Source organism: Canis aureus, chromosome 28, assembly GCF_053574225.1.
Source record: "Canis aureus isolate CA01 chromosome 28, VMU_Caureus_v.1.0, whole genome shotgun sequence".
Classification (NCBI taxonomy): domain Eukaryota; kingdom Metazoa; phylum Chordata; class Mammalia; order Carnivora; family Canidae; genus Canis; species Canis aureus.
The window spans coordinates 15204192-15221561 of NC_135638.1; the positions used below are offsets into that span (position 1 = coordinate 15204192).

Below are 17370 nucleotides of genomic sequence, written 5' to 3' on the forward strand. Positions count from 1 at the left end.
AATGGCATATACGTGTTGGTAATTGTAGGAGGAGGTCTCGACTTAACAATAGAAATTGAACCTGCCATGTAAAAGGCTCAAAGTTTCCAAGATTCGCTAAGTTTAAATTACTTTATATTTAATGACAAATCTAATAGCACTTTTTTCTTGAAAATATTCACTGAAGCATGTTTCTAAGGATAAAAGAAAATTATTATAGAGCAATTTTAAACAAAAGATGAATAGGAAACACACTACAGCTATGGTAGCTGATGGAATCCTGGCTCTCACAACACTCAGCTGTGTAAACTTGGACAAGCCTCTTAACTCATTTGTGTCTTAGTTACCTAATCTATATGATGGAAAAAACAATAGTGCCTGCTTCACATACGTGTTTGGAGGTTTACATGAGTGTGCATGTGTATGTATGCGTGTGTAGATGCATGTGTATATGCACATATGCTCAGGCTAATGCCTAGAATATTGTTTTGGCTCTAAAAATGGTAGCTATTATTGTTGTGTTGGTAGCTATTATTAAGTAAATTACTAGACTGAATCCTAATGATAAAATCACCCTTTCTTTGACACTTTCTATTTCTCTGCTGCATTATCTGATATCTATAGTCACTCTAGAGGAGGAATAACAGAAAGAATGTCATTTCATCTTTAAGACACAAACACAAAATATGTGCTCACATACACACTCAGACACACACACACATCATGTAAGATGTATTTACTTTGATCCATCCTATACAATTGTACTCTGTTCTAATAGCATGTAGTGTATTTCTCAAAACTCCCTTTTCTAAGAAGAGCTAATGCCAAAGAACAATTACATGACCACAGGTTGTAAATTCTGTGGCTTTCCATACCCTCTAAATCTGCACCTTCCTCTATCATCTGATGAAAACCAACAGTAACTGCAAATATAAAATTTAGTGACTGGAACTGTGTTTTGAATTGTAGTTATTTTAACAAGCTCTGCCTTTTAATTAAACATCACAACTCAGAGAATTTAGTTTCTAATATTTACCTGCAATTTTCCAGTTAAAGATTACAGCTCAGAGATTTTCTTCTTTCTTTCTTTCTTTCTTTCTTTCTTTCTTTCTTTCTTTCTTTCTTTCTTTCTTTCTTTCTCTCTCTCTCTCTCTCTTTCTTTTTTCTTTCTTTCTTTCTTTCTTTCTTTCTTTCTTTCCAATTTAGGATGTTTATTATTAATTTTTTTCATCATTCTTTTCATCTACATTGTTTCATGTCTTCTTAAATGGGTATGAAATATTAAAGTCCTTTCATTAAGAAGATACTGGCTAATAGGATCCAACAGTATATTAAAAGGATTATTCACTACAACTAAGTGGGATTTATTCCTTGGCTGCAAGGGTGGTTCAACATCCACAAATCAATCAGTGTGATATACCACATTAGTGAAAGAAAGTACAGGAACCATATGATACTCTCAATACATGCAGAAAACACATTTGATAAAATACAGAATCTTTTCTTGATTAAAATGCTCCACAGTGTAGGGATAGAAGAAAAATACCTCAATATCATAAAAACCATCTATGAAAAGCCCACAGCAAATATCATTCTCATTTGGAAAAAACAGAGCTTTCCCCCAAAGGTCAAGAACAAGATACAGATGTTCACTATTACCACTATTGCTCAACATAATATTATAAGTACTAGCCTCAGCAATCAGACAACAAAAAGAAATAAAAGTCATCCAAATCAGCAAAAAAGAATTTAAACTTTCACTCTTAGCAGACTCTATGTAGAAAACCCAAATACTACACTGAAAAATTCTAGACCTGATACAGGAATTTAGCAAAGTGGCAGGCCATAAAACCATTGCACAGAAATCAGTTGCACTTCTATTCATTAACAACGAGACAGAAGAAAGAGAAACTAAGGAATTGATCTCATGTACAATTGCAATAAAAACCATAATATACTCAGGAATAAACCTAACCAAAGATGTAAAGGATCTGTACTCTAAAAACTATACAACACTCACGGGAAAAAAATTGAGGAAGACACAAAAGAAAATGGAAAAACATTCCATGCTCATCGACTGGAAAAACAAATATTGTCAAAATGTCTATGCTACTTCGACATTCAATGCAATCCTTATCAGAATACCACAAAGATTTTTCATATAGCTGGAACAAATAATCCTAAAATTTGTATGGAACAAGAAAAGACCCTGAAGAGCCAGAGGAATATTGAAAAAGAAAACCAAAGCTGGTGGCATCACAATTCTGGAATTCAAGCTATATTACAAAGCTGTAAACATTAACACAGTATGGTACTGGCACAAAAATAGACACATAGATCATTGCAACAAAATAGAGAACCTGATATGGACCCTCAACTCTATGGTAAACTAATCTTTGACAAATCAGGAAAGAATATTCAATGGAAAAAAGACAGTTTCTTCAACAAATGGTGTTGGGAAAACTGGACACCACATGCAAAAGAATGAAACTGGACCACTTTTTTACAATATGTCTAAAAATAAATTCAAAATGGCTGAAAGACCTAAATGTGAGACAGGAATCTATCAAAATCCTATAGGAGAACACAGGCAGCAACCTCTTCGACCTCAGCCACGGCAACTTCTTGCTAGACACATCTCCAAAAGCAAGGGAAACAAAAGCAAAAATGAACTATTGGGACTTCGTGAAGATAAAATACTTTTGCACAACACAGAAAACAGTCAACAAAACCAAAGACAACCAATGGAATGGAAGAAAATATTTGCAAGTGTCTTATCAGATAAAGGACTAGTATCCCAAATCTATAAAGAACATCTATAAAGAACCTATCTGGGATGCTTGGGTGGCTCAGTGGTTGAACGTCGTCTGCCTTTGGCTCCGGGCTTGATCCTGGGACCGGGGATCAAGTCCTGCATGGGGCTCCTTGCTGGGAGCCTTCTTCTCCCTTTGCCTGTGTCTCTGCCTCTCTCTCTCTCTCTCTCATGAATAAATAAATAAAATCTTTAAAAAAAGAACCTATCAAACTCAACACCCCCCCCAAAAAAAAACTCTAAATAATGCAGTCAAGAAATAGGCAGAAGACATGAACAGACATTTATCCAAAAAAGACATACAAATGGCCAACAGACACTTGAAAAAATACTCAACATCGCTCACATCAGGGAAATAAAAATCAACACCACAATGAGATACCACCTCACATCAGTCAGAATGGCTAAATTAACAAGTCAGAAAACCATAGATGTTGGTGAAGATGTAGAGAAAGGCTAGCCTTCTTACACTGCTGGTAGGAATGCAAGCTGGTAAAGGCACTCTGGAGAACAGTATAGAGGTTCCTCAAAAAGTTAAAAAGAGAGCTACCCTGCAACCCAGAAATTGCACTACTAGGTGTCTAAAGTGCCCAATAGGAAATATATAGAGAGCATTCAAAAAATGTTTTGCATTACAACCAAAGTATTTTTAATTTGTTTTCCTGTACCAAGAATATCAGCAAGACTCTCAGAGAATATTTTTTCTTCTGATATTTTTTTTAAGATACAACCCTATGAGTCCATTGTTTTCTGCAGAAATCAGAATGAACTGGAAGATGTTGGAGTTAGAGATTAGCAGTAGACAGGATAGATATAGACCACGTCATCCAAATTCAGGCTGTTTAGGGTTGATAGTACTGTTTTAGAAACAAAAACAAAAACAAAAACTCTCAGGTAGCAGATGATAAAGCAAAATGTGAAGAGATTTAGTGTCAGACAGACTTAAGTTTGGTTTACGTAACCTTATGAAATAGATAGCATCATTATCACCACCACTATCGATATTATTATTATCACTACTTTACAAATAAAATCAAGACTTACTAACTTGGTCACAATCATACAAAGAACATTTAATGGATCCAGGATTCAAAGCTCAGATCTTTTAAACTCTAAGGTCTTTGTTCATAATCACTGCTCTTTCCTACCCAAGCAGGAGGTACTAAGGAGCTAGGGCAGAGGCAATAGTTATGGATAAGAAGACATATCAGAGAGAAGTGTAAAAGGTAAAAGCACTTAGACCTGAGCGAGATAATGGAGAAAGAAGGATCAGACATGATTTCTAGATTTTAGCTTAGGTGACAGCACAGATCATGTGTCTCTAACCGAAAAGTGACTGGTGACAGGCACTGAGCAGGGCACTTGACAGGATGAGCACTGGGTGTTAGGCAAAATGTTGGCAAATTGAACTCCAATAAAATATATATATATACAGGGCAGCCCCAGTGGCTCAGCAGTTTAGCGCCGCCTTCAGCCCAGGGCGTGATCCTGGAGACCCGGGATCGAATCCCACGTCAGGCTCCCTGCATGGAGCCTGCTTCTCCCTCTGCCTGTGTCTCTGCCTCTCTCTCTCTCTGTGTCTCTCATGAATAAATAAATAAAATCTTAAAATATATATATATATATACACACAAAAAAAAAAAGAAAAGAAAGGAAAAACCTGGAAGAAGAATAGATGTGGAAGGAAGAGTTTAACTTTGGTTTTGTATGAATTTTACTGGGAGACTTCCCAGTAAAATTCTCCCTTGGCAATTTTATATTTTGTTCTAGAATATTTGGGGAGAAATCAAGATTAGAATATATATTTGAAAGTTACTGCATATGGATAATAGTGACAGATCATTCAGAAAGATGGTAAGAAAGATGGTTGTAGAATTAGGTAAAAAGAGCACTAGGACTGAACCCTGAGAAACTCATTTTCCCTAGGAATTGAGTAAGTGTGACCATGGAGGTAGAATTAACACTGGGAAAATGTAGTGTTAACAATGGTAAAGAACGAAAAAAAAAAAAAAAGAGGGAGAGAGAGAGAGAGAGAGAGAGATTGAGAGAGAGAGCGTGTTTAAGGAGGCAATAAGTCACCGGCAAAAAGAGATTAACAAAGGGAAAAGGAGCTGACCATGGACAAGAAAAGGAATTAACCAATGAGAAGGGCCAGCTTAAATGGGAAGTCACAGACTGAAATGGCATAAACTCACAGGATTTTGTAATCTTCTCAAACTGTATTTAGTAGTTGGATGAAAGATTTCAGAAGCTTTACAGAGCAAGAAAGGACCAAAGTGTTGAGGTTCAGGATAAAACATTTAAGTGCTGGACCATGCCTATCTAAGAGTTTACAAGAGTTTAAAATGGAGATTATATGCCAGCGGGGGGTGGAGGGGGACTAAGACTGGAAAAATCTCCCTGAGTTTGAGAAGCACAGGAAGTTGAGAGCAGTGTGTGGAGTATAAGAACTTTAAATTCCACACATGAAGAAATATTTGGATGATATTAAAGTTTAGGTATAACTTTACTAGTCAGGAAATTATGTACAGTAAAAGGTAAGTTTTATAGAGTTAAGGAAGCTAAGTGTCATCATTATGCATATGGAAATCTTCCAGGAGGGAGGCTGTCCTTGTGCTGGTCAGGACAACCATGAGTTGGAGGCCAATGTCTACAATGTTTATATCAGCAACGTCTTTAATAGCCAAGCTATGGAAAGGGCCCAGATGTCTATCAATAGATGAATGGATAAAGAAGATGGTGTGTGTGTGTGTATTCATATATATGCATGTGTGTATACATATACACACACACACACACACAATAGGATATTATTTGGTCACCAAAAAAAAAAAAAAAATCTTACCATTTGCAGTGATGTGGATGGAACTAGAGGGTATTATGCTAAGTGAAATAAGTCAATCAGAGAAAGACAATTATATGATTTCATGTATATGTGAAATTTAAGAAACAAAACAGAGGATCATAGGGAAAGGGAGAGAAAAATAAAATAAGACGAAGTCAGGGAGGGAGACAAGCCATAAGAGACCCTTAACTATAGAAAACAAACTGAGGGGTGCTGCAGGGAGGAGATGATTAAGGAGGTCATATGATATAATGAACAGTGGGTGTGATATGCAACTGACAGATCGATGAACTCTATCTACCCCTGAAACTAATAATACAAGATATGTTAGTTAATTGAATTTAAATGAAAAAATAATAAAATTTTAAAAATAAATTATTTAAAAGGGAAAAACAGGTTAAGAACAAGGAGAAAAAAAAGAACAAGGAGAGAAACAGCCTATGTTATTGGGGTTCGAAAAGATCAATAATATGCCTTTCCTACTAATTTTGAACCAGTTGAGTAAGAAACAGAATATAGACAAAGGAAGATAAAAATTTCATCTTTATTAATGTTAAAGCAACCTGAGGCTGTAGCTTTAGAACTGTAGGCAAATGAAGTTCTAAAGAGTCCATGCCTAGTGTACACCTCTGGTCTCAACCAATGCCATACTTGGAAAAGCACAAAGCAATGCTGGGATGGCCTACCTTTGATAGAAAACAGGCTGACATACAATTTTTTTTAATTGAAGTTCGTTTTACCAACATATAGTGTAACATCCAGTGCTCATCCTGTCAAGTGCCCTCCTCAGTGCCCGTCACCCAGTTACCTCATCCCCTCGCCCGCTTCCCCTTCCACTACCCCTTGTTCATTTCCCAGTCTTTACTGGTAGATTCTATACCAGGACAGCAAGAGTGAGGGGAAAAGAGGAAGTGATGAGGGGGAGGGAAGAAGAAGGAAAGCAAGTAGAAGGTGGTGGGTGCATTACTACTAATCTGGTCCAAGCTTTGCATGAAATCCTGATTTTTACACACAGGTCACCTTCCTGACAGACTTCCTTGAACCACTGATAATTCTTAAAAGTGAGTTACGTGCAGAAGGAAAGGAATTTATTTGCTGGTTCCTGCCTCACTTCTGTTTTCGGTTGGGCAAAGTTTTCATGTGGGGCATTAATTCACACTTGTGAGTGGTGTTGTCTAGCTCTGGGGGCAGCTTCAGCACTTTTCTAGCTCTGCATCTAGAGTATTCTCCAGAACATCTAAATTTTGACATCCTCTTGCTTTGATTTCGCAGTCTCTTGGGAAGTATCACTTTGTTTTGAAACACCCTGAACCTATCAGTCCCACTGGGGTTCCTCACCATTGGCTGGCTGTGGGATGTGAGAGATCATGGCCAAGATGCAATCTCAATCTTGACACCACAGTTTGCTTTGTTTTCTCTGTGTGTATAAAGGACTGGTTTCTGTGAATATAAAGGGAACACAAGCTTCACTCACTAGGTTTGAGGTTAAGGGGGACTACTCTCCACGCATTTAGGGTTAAGAATTAAACATTAGATTTTCTCCAAAGAACTTCACCTTTAATAGGTGTGAGGTGATATCTCATTGTAGTTTTGATATGTATTTCCCTAATGATTAATGAAGTTGAGTACATTTTCATGTACCTGTTGGCCATTTGTATGTCTTTTTTGGTTGATGTTTATACAGGTCCTTTGCCCTTTTGTTTTTCTTTGCCTATTTTTTATATCAAGTTGTTTATCTGTATGTTTGGTGTTGAGTTGTAGGAGTTCTTAATATATTTCAGATATTAACTCCTTATCAGATATATTTTTTTGCAAATATTTTCACCCAATCCATAGATTCCCTTTTCATTATGTTGACTGTTTCCTTTGCTGTACAGAAACTTTTTAGTTTGATGTAGTCTCACTTGTTTATTTTTACTTTTCTTGCCTGAGCTTTTGGTATCATAGTATAAAAAAAAATCATTGCCAAGGCTAAGGCCAATCCCCTATATTTTTTTTTCCCCTATATTTTTTTCTAGGAGTTTAATAGTTTAAGTATAATGTCCAATGGCTATTATCAGAAAGGTAACCAGTGTTGGTGAGGATGTAGAGAAAATGGAATGCTTGTGCCCTGTTGATAGGAACATAAATTGGTATAGCCACTGTGGAAAAACAGTATGAAGATGCCTCCAAAAATTTAAAATAGAACTACCATATGACCCAGCAATCCCTCTCTTGAGTATGTACCCAAACAAAATGAAATCAGTACCTCCAAGAGATTATTTGCACTTCCATATTCATTGTGGCATTATTCACAATACATAAGCTACAGAAACAACCTAAGTATTCATCAATGTATAAATGGGTAAAGAAATTGTGGTGTGAAAAAAAAAAAAGAAAAAAAAAGAAATTGTGGTGTGTACGTACAATGGAATATCAAACAGCCTTTAAAAAGATCCTATCATTTGCAACATGGAAAAACCTGGAAGGATTTATGCTAAGTGAAATAAGAAAGACATAAAGAAAAAAAACCCAGCATGTTTCACTTATATGTGTAATCTAAAAAAAGTTGAATACATAGAAAAAGAGAGTAGAATGGTGGATACTAGGGGTGGCAAGGTTGGGGAAAGGGGAGATGCGGATCATAGGGAACAAAGTTGTAGCTATGTAGGATGAACAGGTCTAGAGATCTAATGTATAGCAGGATGACTATAGTTAATAATACTGCATTGAATATTGGAAATATGATAGAAGAGTAGATTTCAGGTATTCTCAGCACAAAGAAAAATGGTAACTATGTGAGATATGTTAAATGCAATGACTGTAGTAATCATTTCTACATGTATTTGTATATCATATCATTGTTTGGTATATCTTAGATATATACCATTTTTATACAGTTTTAAATGAGAATTTAAAATTAAAAAAAGAAATCTGGGTGCCTGGGTGGTTTAGTTGGTTAAGCATCCGACTCTTCATTTGGGCTCAGGTAGTGATCTTAGGGTTGTGAGATCCCAAGCCCCCTGTCAGGCTCCATGCTCAATGTGGAGTCTGCTTGAGAGTGTTTCTCCCTCTCCCTTTGCCCCTATTCCCCTCACACTTAAATAAATAAATAAATAAATAAATAAATAAATAAATAATAAAATCTTTTTAAAAAAAGAAATCTTCCCTAGAAAACTTCTCTCTTTTCTGTAATTCATATATATAATATATATATAATATATATATAAGTATATATATTATATATATATATTTTATTGGAGTTCGATTTGTCAACATATAGTATAACACCCAGTGCTTTTTTGATCCTTTATATTCTTGTGATAAGTTATTTTAGTATAGTGAAACCATTTCTCTGTTATACCCTTTGAAAATCTACATCTTGGTCTTCTAGGAATCTCATTTTGGAATTTCATTGTCTTTTGTATTTTGGTGCCCAGTCAAATATTCAAATTTGACCTGTGTTAAATTGGAGCACCACGCTTTAGAGCATGAACCTTGGAGCCAGCTAGCTGCAACCTCTAGCAGTGTAAATTGAGACAAATAACCTATCATATCTATGACTCAGCTTTATTATTTGTAAGCTACAGATAATATCATAGTACCTGACACAACTGGGTGTGAATTGCCTAAGAGTTTGATTTTAAAAATATGCCTACTAGTTGACTGATGTTCCTTGAAATTTTCCTCCCCATAAGAAAGTTCCCAGAAGGAAATTAGAATCTAGAAATTAAATTCCCCCTCTTCTTAGAAAATAAGGGACAAATAAACATAAACTTATCATTCTCTTCTTCCCCTATTTGATGTCTCAGTCACAGCCAGATGAATTTATCCTAATAGTCTGCATAGACTTGTGAACAGACATAGCCAGGCAGCACTCCACTGGAAGGTGTGTAGCACCTTTTGCAACTTGAAAGTTGATATAAAAGTGTATCACGTGTCAAAGTTCAAACTATTATGAAACTTGTAAAACTTCTCTATAGTGGCAGCATTTCCTAAAGAGAGTCAGGATTCCCACATTCCTACTGTTTTAGTGAAGATCACAAATGACTCTTCAGTGTGACAACCCAGGGATTAATCCCCAGAGCTCTCCTGATTTTCAATATCAGGAGCCCTTTACACAGCTCATCACTTCTTCCTGAAATACTTTCATTTTCCTTGGTTTTCCTCCTGTCCACTCCTTCACAGGTTCTTATGCTGCTTACTTCTCTGTTCAACCTCTTAATTTTGAGTGTCCAGTGTTCAGTTCTTGGTTACAGTCTCTCCCCTTTATACATATACTCCCTTGAAAATCTCAGTCTTTTGACTTTATTTAGCATTTTTTGCTAATAAATTACAAATTTATGTTTCTTGCTAAGACCTCTCTCCTGATACTCAGATTTATATCCTCAACTGCCTACTCAACGGCACCACTGGGATGTCTAGTTCACATCTAAAATTGAGCTTGTCCAAATCCCTACACCATCCCTTCCCTCCATCTCCCAACCTCCCCCGCAAAAAAGCTCAGCTCCTTCTACCATCTTTTGATTTAAGTTGATAAGAATTATATCCTTCTAATTGTTTAGGCAAGATCCTTGGGTTCATCCATAAGTTCTCTTTTCTCTCGTAGCCCACATTCAAATAATTTGGAAGTCCTACTGTATCTACCTTCAAAATATGTCTAGAATCTGATTACTTCTCACTACTACTACTACTACTACTACCATCATTGTCTCCTGGATTCCTGCAGTCAGCTCCTAATTAGTCTTGTATTTCCACTGTCACACTCATATTCTATTTTCAGTTCAATAACCAGAATAACCATTTTAAGATGTCAGCTTATGTCACTCTTTCACTTAAAGTTTCCAATAATATTATATATATATATATATATATATATATATATATATATATATACCTATTCTGTACCCCAACACTTCACTTCCACTCATATGTCATACTCATGACAATAAAAAGAAAAATACAAAAATATTCATAGTATTCCTTACATGTTCATATTCTCATTATGTATTCATAGTATTCATATTCATAGTAGCTTTATTCATAAAACTCCCAACTGGAAACAAACTGGAGAAGAGATTTTTTAAAATTGTGATATATTCATACAAAGGAATAATACAGATCAAAATAGTATTAACGATAATTAGCTACTGATATATGCAATAACAGAAATGGAAGTCAAAAATATAATGCTGAGCCAAAACACGCTAGACACAAAATACTATATACTATATAATCCTAAGTATATGAATAATAAGCATACACAGAACTAACTTATGATGATATAAATCAGAATAGTAATTGCCTGTATGGAGGTATTGGCATAGACTGAAGAACAAAGGGAAACTTTCTGTTTATAAAATGAAATATAGTAACATTCTATATCTTGATCAGGGTGGTGTTTATGCGAATATATATGTATGTGAAAATTCATTTAACTTAAGATTTTTACATTTCACTGTATATAATTTGTATTTCCATAATTTTTAAAAGGAATTCAATTTTGCTGTTGAGTTGGTCTCTAAAAACTTTACAGTAACTCGATATATTACGTACATCTTGATGTATTGTGGATTTCCTTAATGTATTACGATGCTACATTCTCTAAGCCTGTGCTCTCAAAGACCCTTACAGACACGCTTTTCACCTGCTTTTCAAATGACCTGCATTTGGTTATTTTATACTATGAGGACAGTAGCAAAAAGCTGTTTTCTGTTTGTAGAGAGACTGTGGCTATGCGTCCCTTAGCCCATGTAGTCAAAGGATAAAGGGAAATAAGAAGTAGAAATTCAGTAGATGTTTTTTTCTAACATCACTCAGAATGCCCAAAATCTCTCATACTCGAGGTCTGTGAGAGTGTTCTCTATCTGTTGACCTGCAGTTGTGCTTGAGGAGTAGAGAGTACTTAGTAGAGTTTGCTTGGCAAAGCTTTGTCCTCTATGAAAAGCTGCCCATGTGAAGTGACAGTTTCTCTTCAGAGTAAATTGTCAAGAAAGCCTCTTTCTCAAGGAGAGGAATCTCTGGCCCCACCTAACACCAGATTCCTGCTTTAGGTTCTGCTCAGATGTGCCATCAGACTACATAGATTACTTCCTGCTAAATTCAGCTGCAGCAACCTGTAACTTCTAATGCCAGCATGTACAGATATATATGTATGACAAAATCCAGATGACGTGGACACGGGACAAGTACACGGCGGCTGAGCCCTGGGACCCCAGCCATGCCTCTGACAATTTTCGAGCTGGTGCATATTAAGCTGGACCAGCCCAATGTCATGTTTACATGGCTGTAAAGCTCAATGAAGTCATCGTCACACGCTCCCATGATGCCTGCCTGGTTCTACTGAACATGCCTGCCCCCCCCCGCCCCCCCAAGAACAGCAAAGGTGATGAGAACTACATGGAGTTCCTGGAGGTGCTGACTGAGGGCCTCGAGTGTGTGCTATTGGTGTCTGGAAGTGGTCGTGAAGTGATCACCATCTGCTCTTGAGCCGGATATATACTTACAGCTTAGAGGGGAGGTGTCCAGGGTAACAGCCCCCTCCCAACACCAAGCTGACAGCCCTGCTTCACCTGGACCTGTCCTGGACCCAGCTTTGCTAGGTCTCCTTGGAGACCCGGCCTGGACTGGTAACAGAGATGGATCCAAGCTTCTGCAGGACCCTGAGAGGTGTGGGGACTTCCCCCACCCAGCATCCCAGGAGGCCTGTCCTGGCTGGAGAAGACTGGGGGAGGGCTGATGTGGGATTTGAAGGCAGCCTGCCCAGGAACGCTATTTATTGCATATTTATTGTTCGGATGTCACCATCAGAGAGGAAGGGGAGGGTGACCAGGGAGGGAGTCTGGCCCAGCCCACCTACTGGAAGACCTGGCTCAGGCTGCTGTGGGCAGGGACCCCCACCAAGCCAAGCTGAATGGAACTGGCCAGTTGGGGCCTGACTTTTTTTCAATAAAACATTGTTTACTTTTGGGAAAAAAAAAAAAAGTAAATGCTTTAGCACATGAGGCTGTAATACTTACTTGACCTTCACTGGGCCCCCATATGATGAAGGTTTAGGATGAGGGTGGCATAAGTCCTCTCTCTGTACACAGGGAAAAACCAACAGCCAAATGCAAAAGTACCACATTATTAATGGCTTGGTGGTACATGTTAGCACTCCACCTAAAAAAGTAATTTTTCTCATTATTATGAATTGTTGATACTATTTATATAATTGAGCACTTGCTAAGTGCCATGCAAATTTGGGTATTCTTAACATAGATAATTGCCACATTTCTATGAGTTGGATTCTGTCATTATCCTTATTTTGCAAAAGACAAAAGGGAAGCTTAGAGCAATTAAGTAACTTGTTCCAACATCATTTGGCAAGTAAGTACATCAATATATGCTCTCAGCTACAGCCATGGATTTGAAACCAGCCCCTATAGAAGATCTTAGCTTTTTGTGTGACTAACAATTTTAAAGTGTCTAACAATTTTAAAATCTTTTAAACTTTGGTTTCCTTCTGAAGGTGGTGTAGAATCTTCCACCCAAATAATTGCAAGGCTTATATGAGACAATACAGGTCAAGCACCAAGGACTACACTGATACTGACATACAATAGGTACTCAAGTAATAGTTCCTCTCAATTTTTGAAAATCAGGACATTTCATGTTTTAGAACTTCTAGTACATCTCCAGTTCTTGATTTCAAAGCACACATTAACTAGGAAACATGTATTGAGAACCATATGAATGTACCAGCACTAGGTTTGTCGTTGGCTATGACAATGAATTCACAATCTACTGTGGATGATAAATTTCTCTCCTAAAATGAAATAAAATGTGATAAATTTTATAATAAACTATATCCACAGAATACGAAGTTCTTTCAATAGCTCAGATGTCATTCCATTTGAGTCATTAATTATTCCAAAGAAAGGGGGTTTTCATCATCTTATATATTTTAAATTTTAATTTCCTTTCGGTTACATTTTTTTGCTCATTTTAGTTTGAAGACCATTTTCCTTGGTAGTGAAAATGAAAGTGAAATAGGTACTGATAGTTTACTTTTCCTTGTTATATTTGGAGTCAGGAAGACCTGATTCCAAAAACTCATTTACTGGTCATATAACCTCTGCAAATTGCCTAACTTCTCTGATCTTTGATTCTCTCTGCACAAAATGGGACTGATAAAAATGTCCCTGCAGGGTGTATTACTCTCACTGTCACATACAGTTTCTAAGCTGAGTATTGGATATGTAAGAGATATTCTTTCAACATTGTTTCCTTCTCCCATTTGCAACTATCTGAACAGTGTTTTATCCCTTTCTTGTATGTTTCTTGCTACAACATGGCTAAAATAGCATTTTTAATTTTTCTTTATAGTTTTTCTTAAGCCCAAGCTTTAGCCTTGCCGACCTGTTCTTTAGGGTTCATGATATACTTTTTTTTAAAATTTCACTTTTACCCTATGTGATCATTACCTCATAGTCTTGAAATAAAAGATCATAAAACAACTCTCTGTGTAGGTGTATTGGCTTATTTACTTATTCCATCTCATATGTCCTTATAATTTCATTTTCAGACTCACTGTTCTTTTAGAATAGGGTGCTTTTTAAAACTTACTTGCCAGAGTGCATAGCTCTCATTCTTCTTAACTTTTAAATTATATGCCCGGAACCAAAGTATAAGACATGTGTCTAAATGTGCCTATTATTCTCATTCTCAGCTATTTAGAAGCTAACGTGACCGGCTATGTCTCCCCCAAGGTTTCTATCGCATCCACACCATCCTCAAGTTCCTTCTCATATTTAGAATTGAATTCAAAGAAACAAATCCCCTTTCATTCCCTCTACTCTTTGGTGAATAAAAGCCTACCAGTAAGAAAGAATTATAATTTATCAGGCATTCTTTCACCAAAACTAGATTTGCAAGAGGTGTTTATATAGTTAAAGTCCCACAGCACTACCAAGTCTTACTCCTGAAACACTTTAAAAATAGCTTCTGGGAAGAATTGTATGAATCTTTCATCTGGCAGGCCTTTAACCAAATTAATTCTACTGGGAAATGAGCTTTCTAGGACACTGAAAGGCTGGAGGCAGAGATACTATTCAGTTGACAACTAGGCACTGAGGAATTTTGCTTTCTCCCCTGGAATAGAATATGATTTTGCTGAGTTTGAATCAAGACCAGGCAAATACTTTCTTCTATAAGAGTATAAACTATTTGTTTAAATCTCCCTGAATGAGATCAAAGCTTTGAATATAAAAGGACTAGGGCACAATGAAACTAAAGCTTCTCTGATTCGGTAGTTCTTTTTCCTGTGCAGATACCAATATCCCAGTAGCATCTTGACGTCAGGAACTCAAAGGACAAGTGTAGGTAAGTTGATATATAATATGATATCTACTCCTATGATGTGTGAATGCTTCATTTTTGATAAGATGTATTGGAAATTGTTATTTAAATAGAAACTCTTCCATTGCTGTTGTGTGAATCTCTGTGTGTGTGTGTGTATGTGTACACACACATGTGTGCATGGACACATGAATCTCTGCTACCAATAAATAACTCACCCCAAATGATACTATTGGTAACAGAAGTGAAGTTAGCAAGAAGATTCTCTCATGCTCCATCATCATAGTTTGCTGTTGAGAGATAGTGAAGGAAGCTGAAGGAGGAAATAGTGATCTTTGAATGCTAGTGTGGAGAGAAGATAGCCTATGGGATATCTCTAGGTTGTTCGGGGAACTTTTGTTGTGAAGCTTTATCTGCAGAATATGTCTACTGGTCCTGATCTCTAACTGGTCAGATCTAATGAATGGAGACTGAGTTGAGAGCAAGGTGGCTCAAAGCATAATTCCTTGTATGTACTCTCTTAACCATACCAGTCAAGGTACTTAAAAATCAAAATGAAGAGTAGTTTGAGGTGACTCAAGTGTCTAAAATGGATAGCCTTCTCTTAACACCTGGGATGGTGATATATGGTATGATAGATAGCACAAGGATCTACCCATGTTAGAAGCCCAATGCCTTGTTAAATTTTAGGGAAATTCTACATCACATGGTTGATTAAAACCTACCCACCAAGTCATTAAAGCCAAAGAAGGATATACAAATTATTATGTCTTTGGTGATTAAAATAAAAAGTTCAGATTATGAATATATATGTCATAATTTATATAAAGATTTGAAGTTTTGCACTAAAGTTTTCTATGGGTATAACTGTATGAAATTCCTGTACTTGCTTTTTTTATCTCCTTTTATTTTTTTATTGGAGTTCAATTTTCCAACATATAGCATAACACCCAGTGCTCATCCCATCAAGTACCCCCCTCAGTGCCCGTCACCCAGTCACCCCCACCCCAGGCCCACCTCCCTTTCTACCACCCCTTGCTACCACCCCTTGTTCATTTCCCAGAGTTAGGAGTCTCTCATGTTCTGTCTCCCTCTCTGATATTGTACTTGCTTTTTTTTTTTTTTTTTAAGATTTTATTTATTTATTCATGAAAGAGAAAGAGGCAGAGACACAGGCAGAGGGAGAAGCAGGGTCCCTGTGGGGAGCCAAATAAGGAACTTGATCCCAGGACTCCGGGATCACGACCTGAGCCAAAGGCAGACGCTCAACCACTGAGCCACACGGGTGCCCCTCTGTACTTGCTTTATAAGAAAACCCCTAAGTATACCATTAACTGGATAAGTATTGAATGTTGGAATTGAATATGACATTGCAAATAAGCTATCCTATAATTTACTTGTATGTTTGCCATTCATGAGTTTTTCCTGTGAGTCAACATTTTGAACATTAAGTGAACATAGGGAAAATTTTTAATGAAATTTATCAGTGTTTAGCTTTTCAAAATGTAGTATTGGGCATAATTCTGAAATAATTCTTGATAATAATTTAGTTATAAATTTTGGTATTCAGTATTAGCCTTTGGAATTTATGTTATAAAAATATTTTAAAAACAGAGGTAAAGTTAAAAACCTCAACATAAACTCACGCCTACTTAAAAAAGGAAAATGTTCTACTTTCTCACTAAAGTGACTAGACTCTTCTGTCACCTGCTTTTTCCTGGTGATTATAAGGAACTAAATAATGTTTACTCTAGGCATTCATATTTTGGTGTCTAAATCTATTCTTTGGAGGTTAACACAACTTAAGTTTGTGAAATAAAAAAAAAGGTGGATCTAGAATATTCTTGGGAGAAAGCAAAGCTTTATGAGCATAGTGATAAAAGAGCCAATTTTAAGACTTCAATTGTCTACATTCTGAACAAAAAGAATTATAATTATGATCAAGGGAAACAAGCTTGGTGAATGAATTGTGATAAATATTAAATTATACTTTATAGGGATCAATTATATAAAATGTGTGACAAAAAAGTCATATATACTAACTAGGCCCAATTTTTTACTGGATTACCAAAATTATAACTGTGTGTAATATGTAGAGTCTAGATGTAGGACCACCATCAAGGGTCAGTGAGGTCTTTGATCATGGTCCTTAACAAACTCAGTCTCAGGACACCTAGATAAAGAGGTATTAAGTTTGATAATTGTGATTCACTGCAGAGAAGCAGGCTTCCTAGGAACTGGATGGCTGATGTAGAGATTTTAGTGGGGTAATCTGGGCACTGAGTCTTATTTCCAAGGAATAAGTCATAATGTAGTTAATGCTGTTTGGCTTAGACAAAATACAGACTCTGTTCAATTTCTGTGATATTTTCAATAAGATATAGATTATTTAAGTTCTTCCTTAATAATGACTTTA

The 17370-nt window shown here is 36.5% G+C and overlaps 1 long non-coding RNA gene across 1 annotated transcript in view; it reads left to right on the forward strand.

The window, feature by feature from the left end:
• The window catches only part of LOC144300456 (uncharacterized), a 230010-nt gene that overhangs the window by 157231 nt on the left and 55409 nt on the right, over nucleotides 1-17370 (forward strand). The window contains exon 4 of the long non-coding RNA XR_013367086.1: nucleotides 14926-14978. This is a non-coding gene — a long non-coding RNA (uncharacterized LOC144300456). The remainder of the gene's footprint in view (nucleotides 1-14925; nucleotides 14979-17370) is intronic.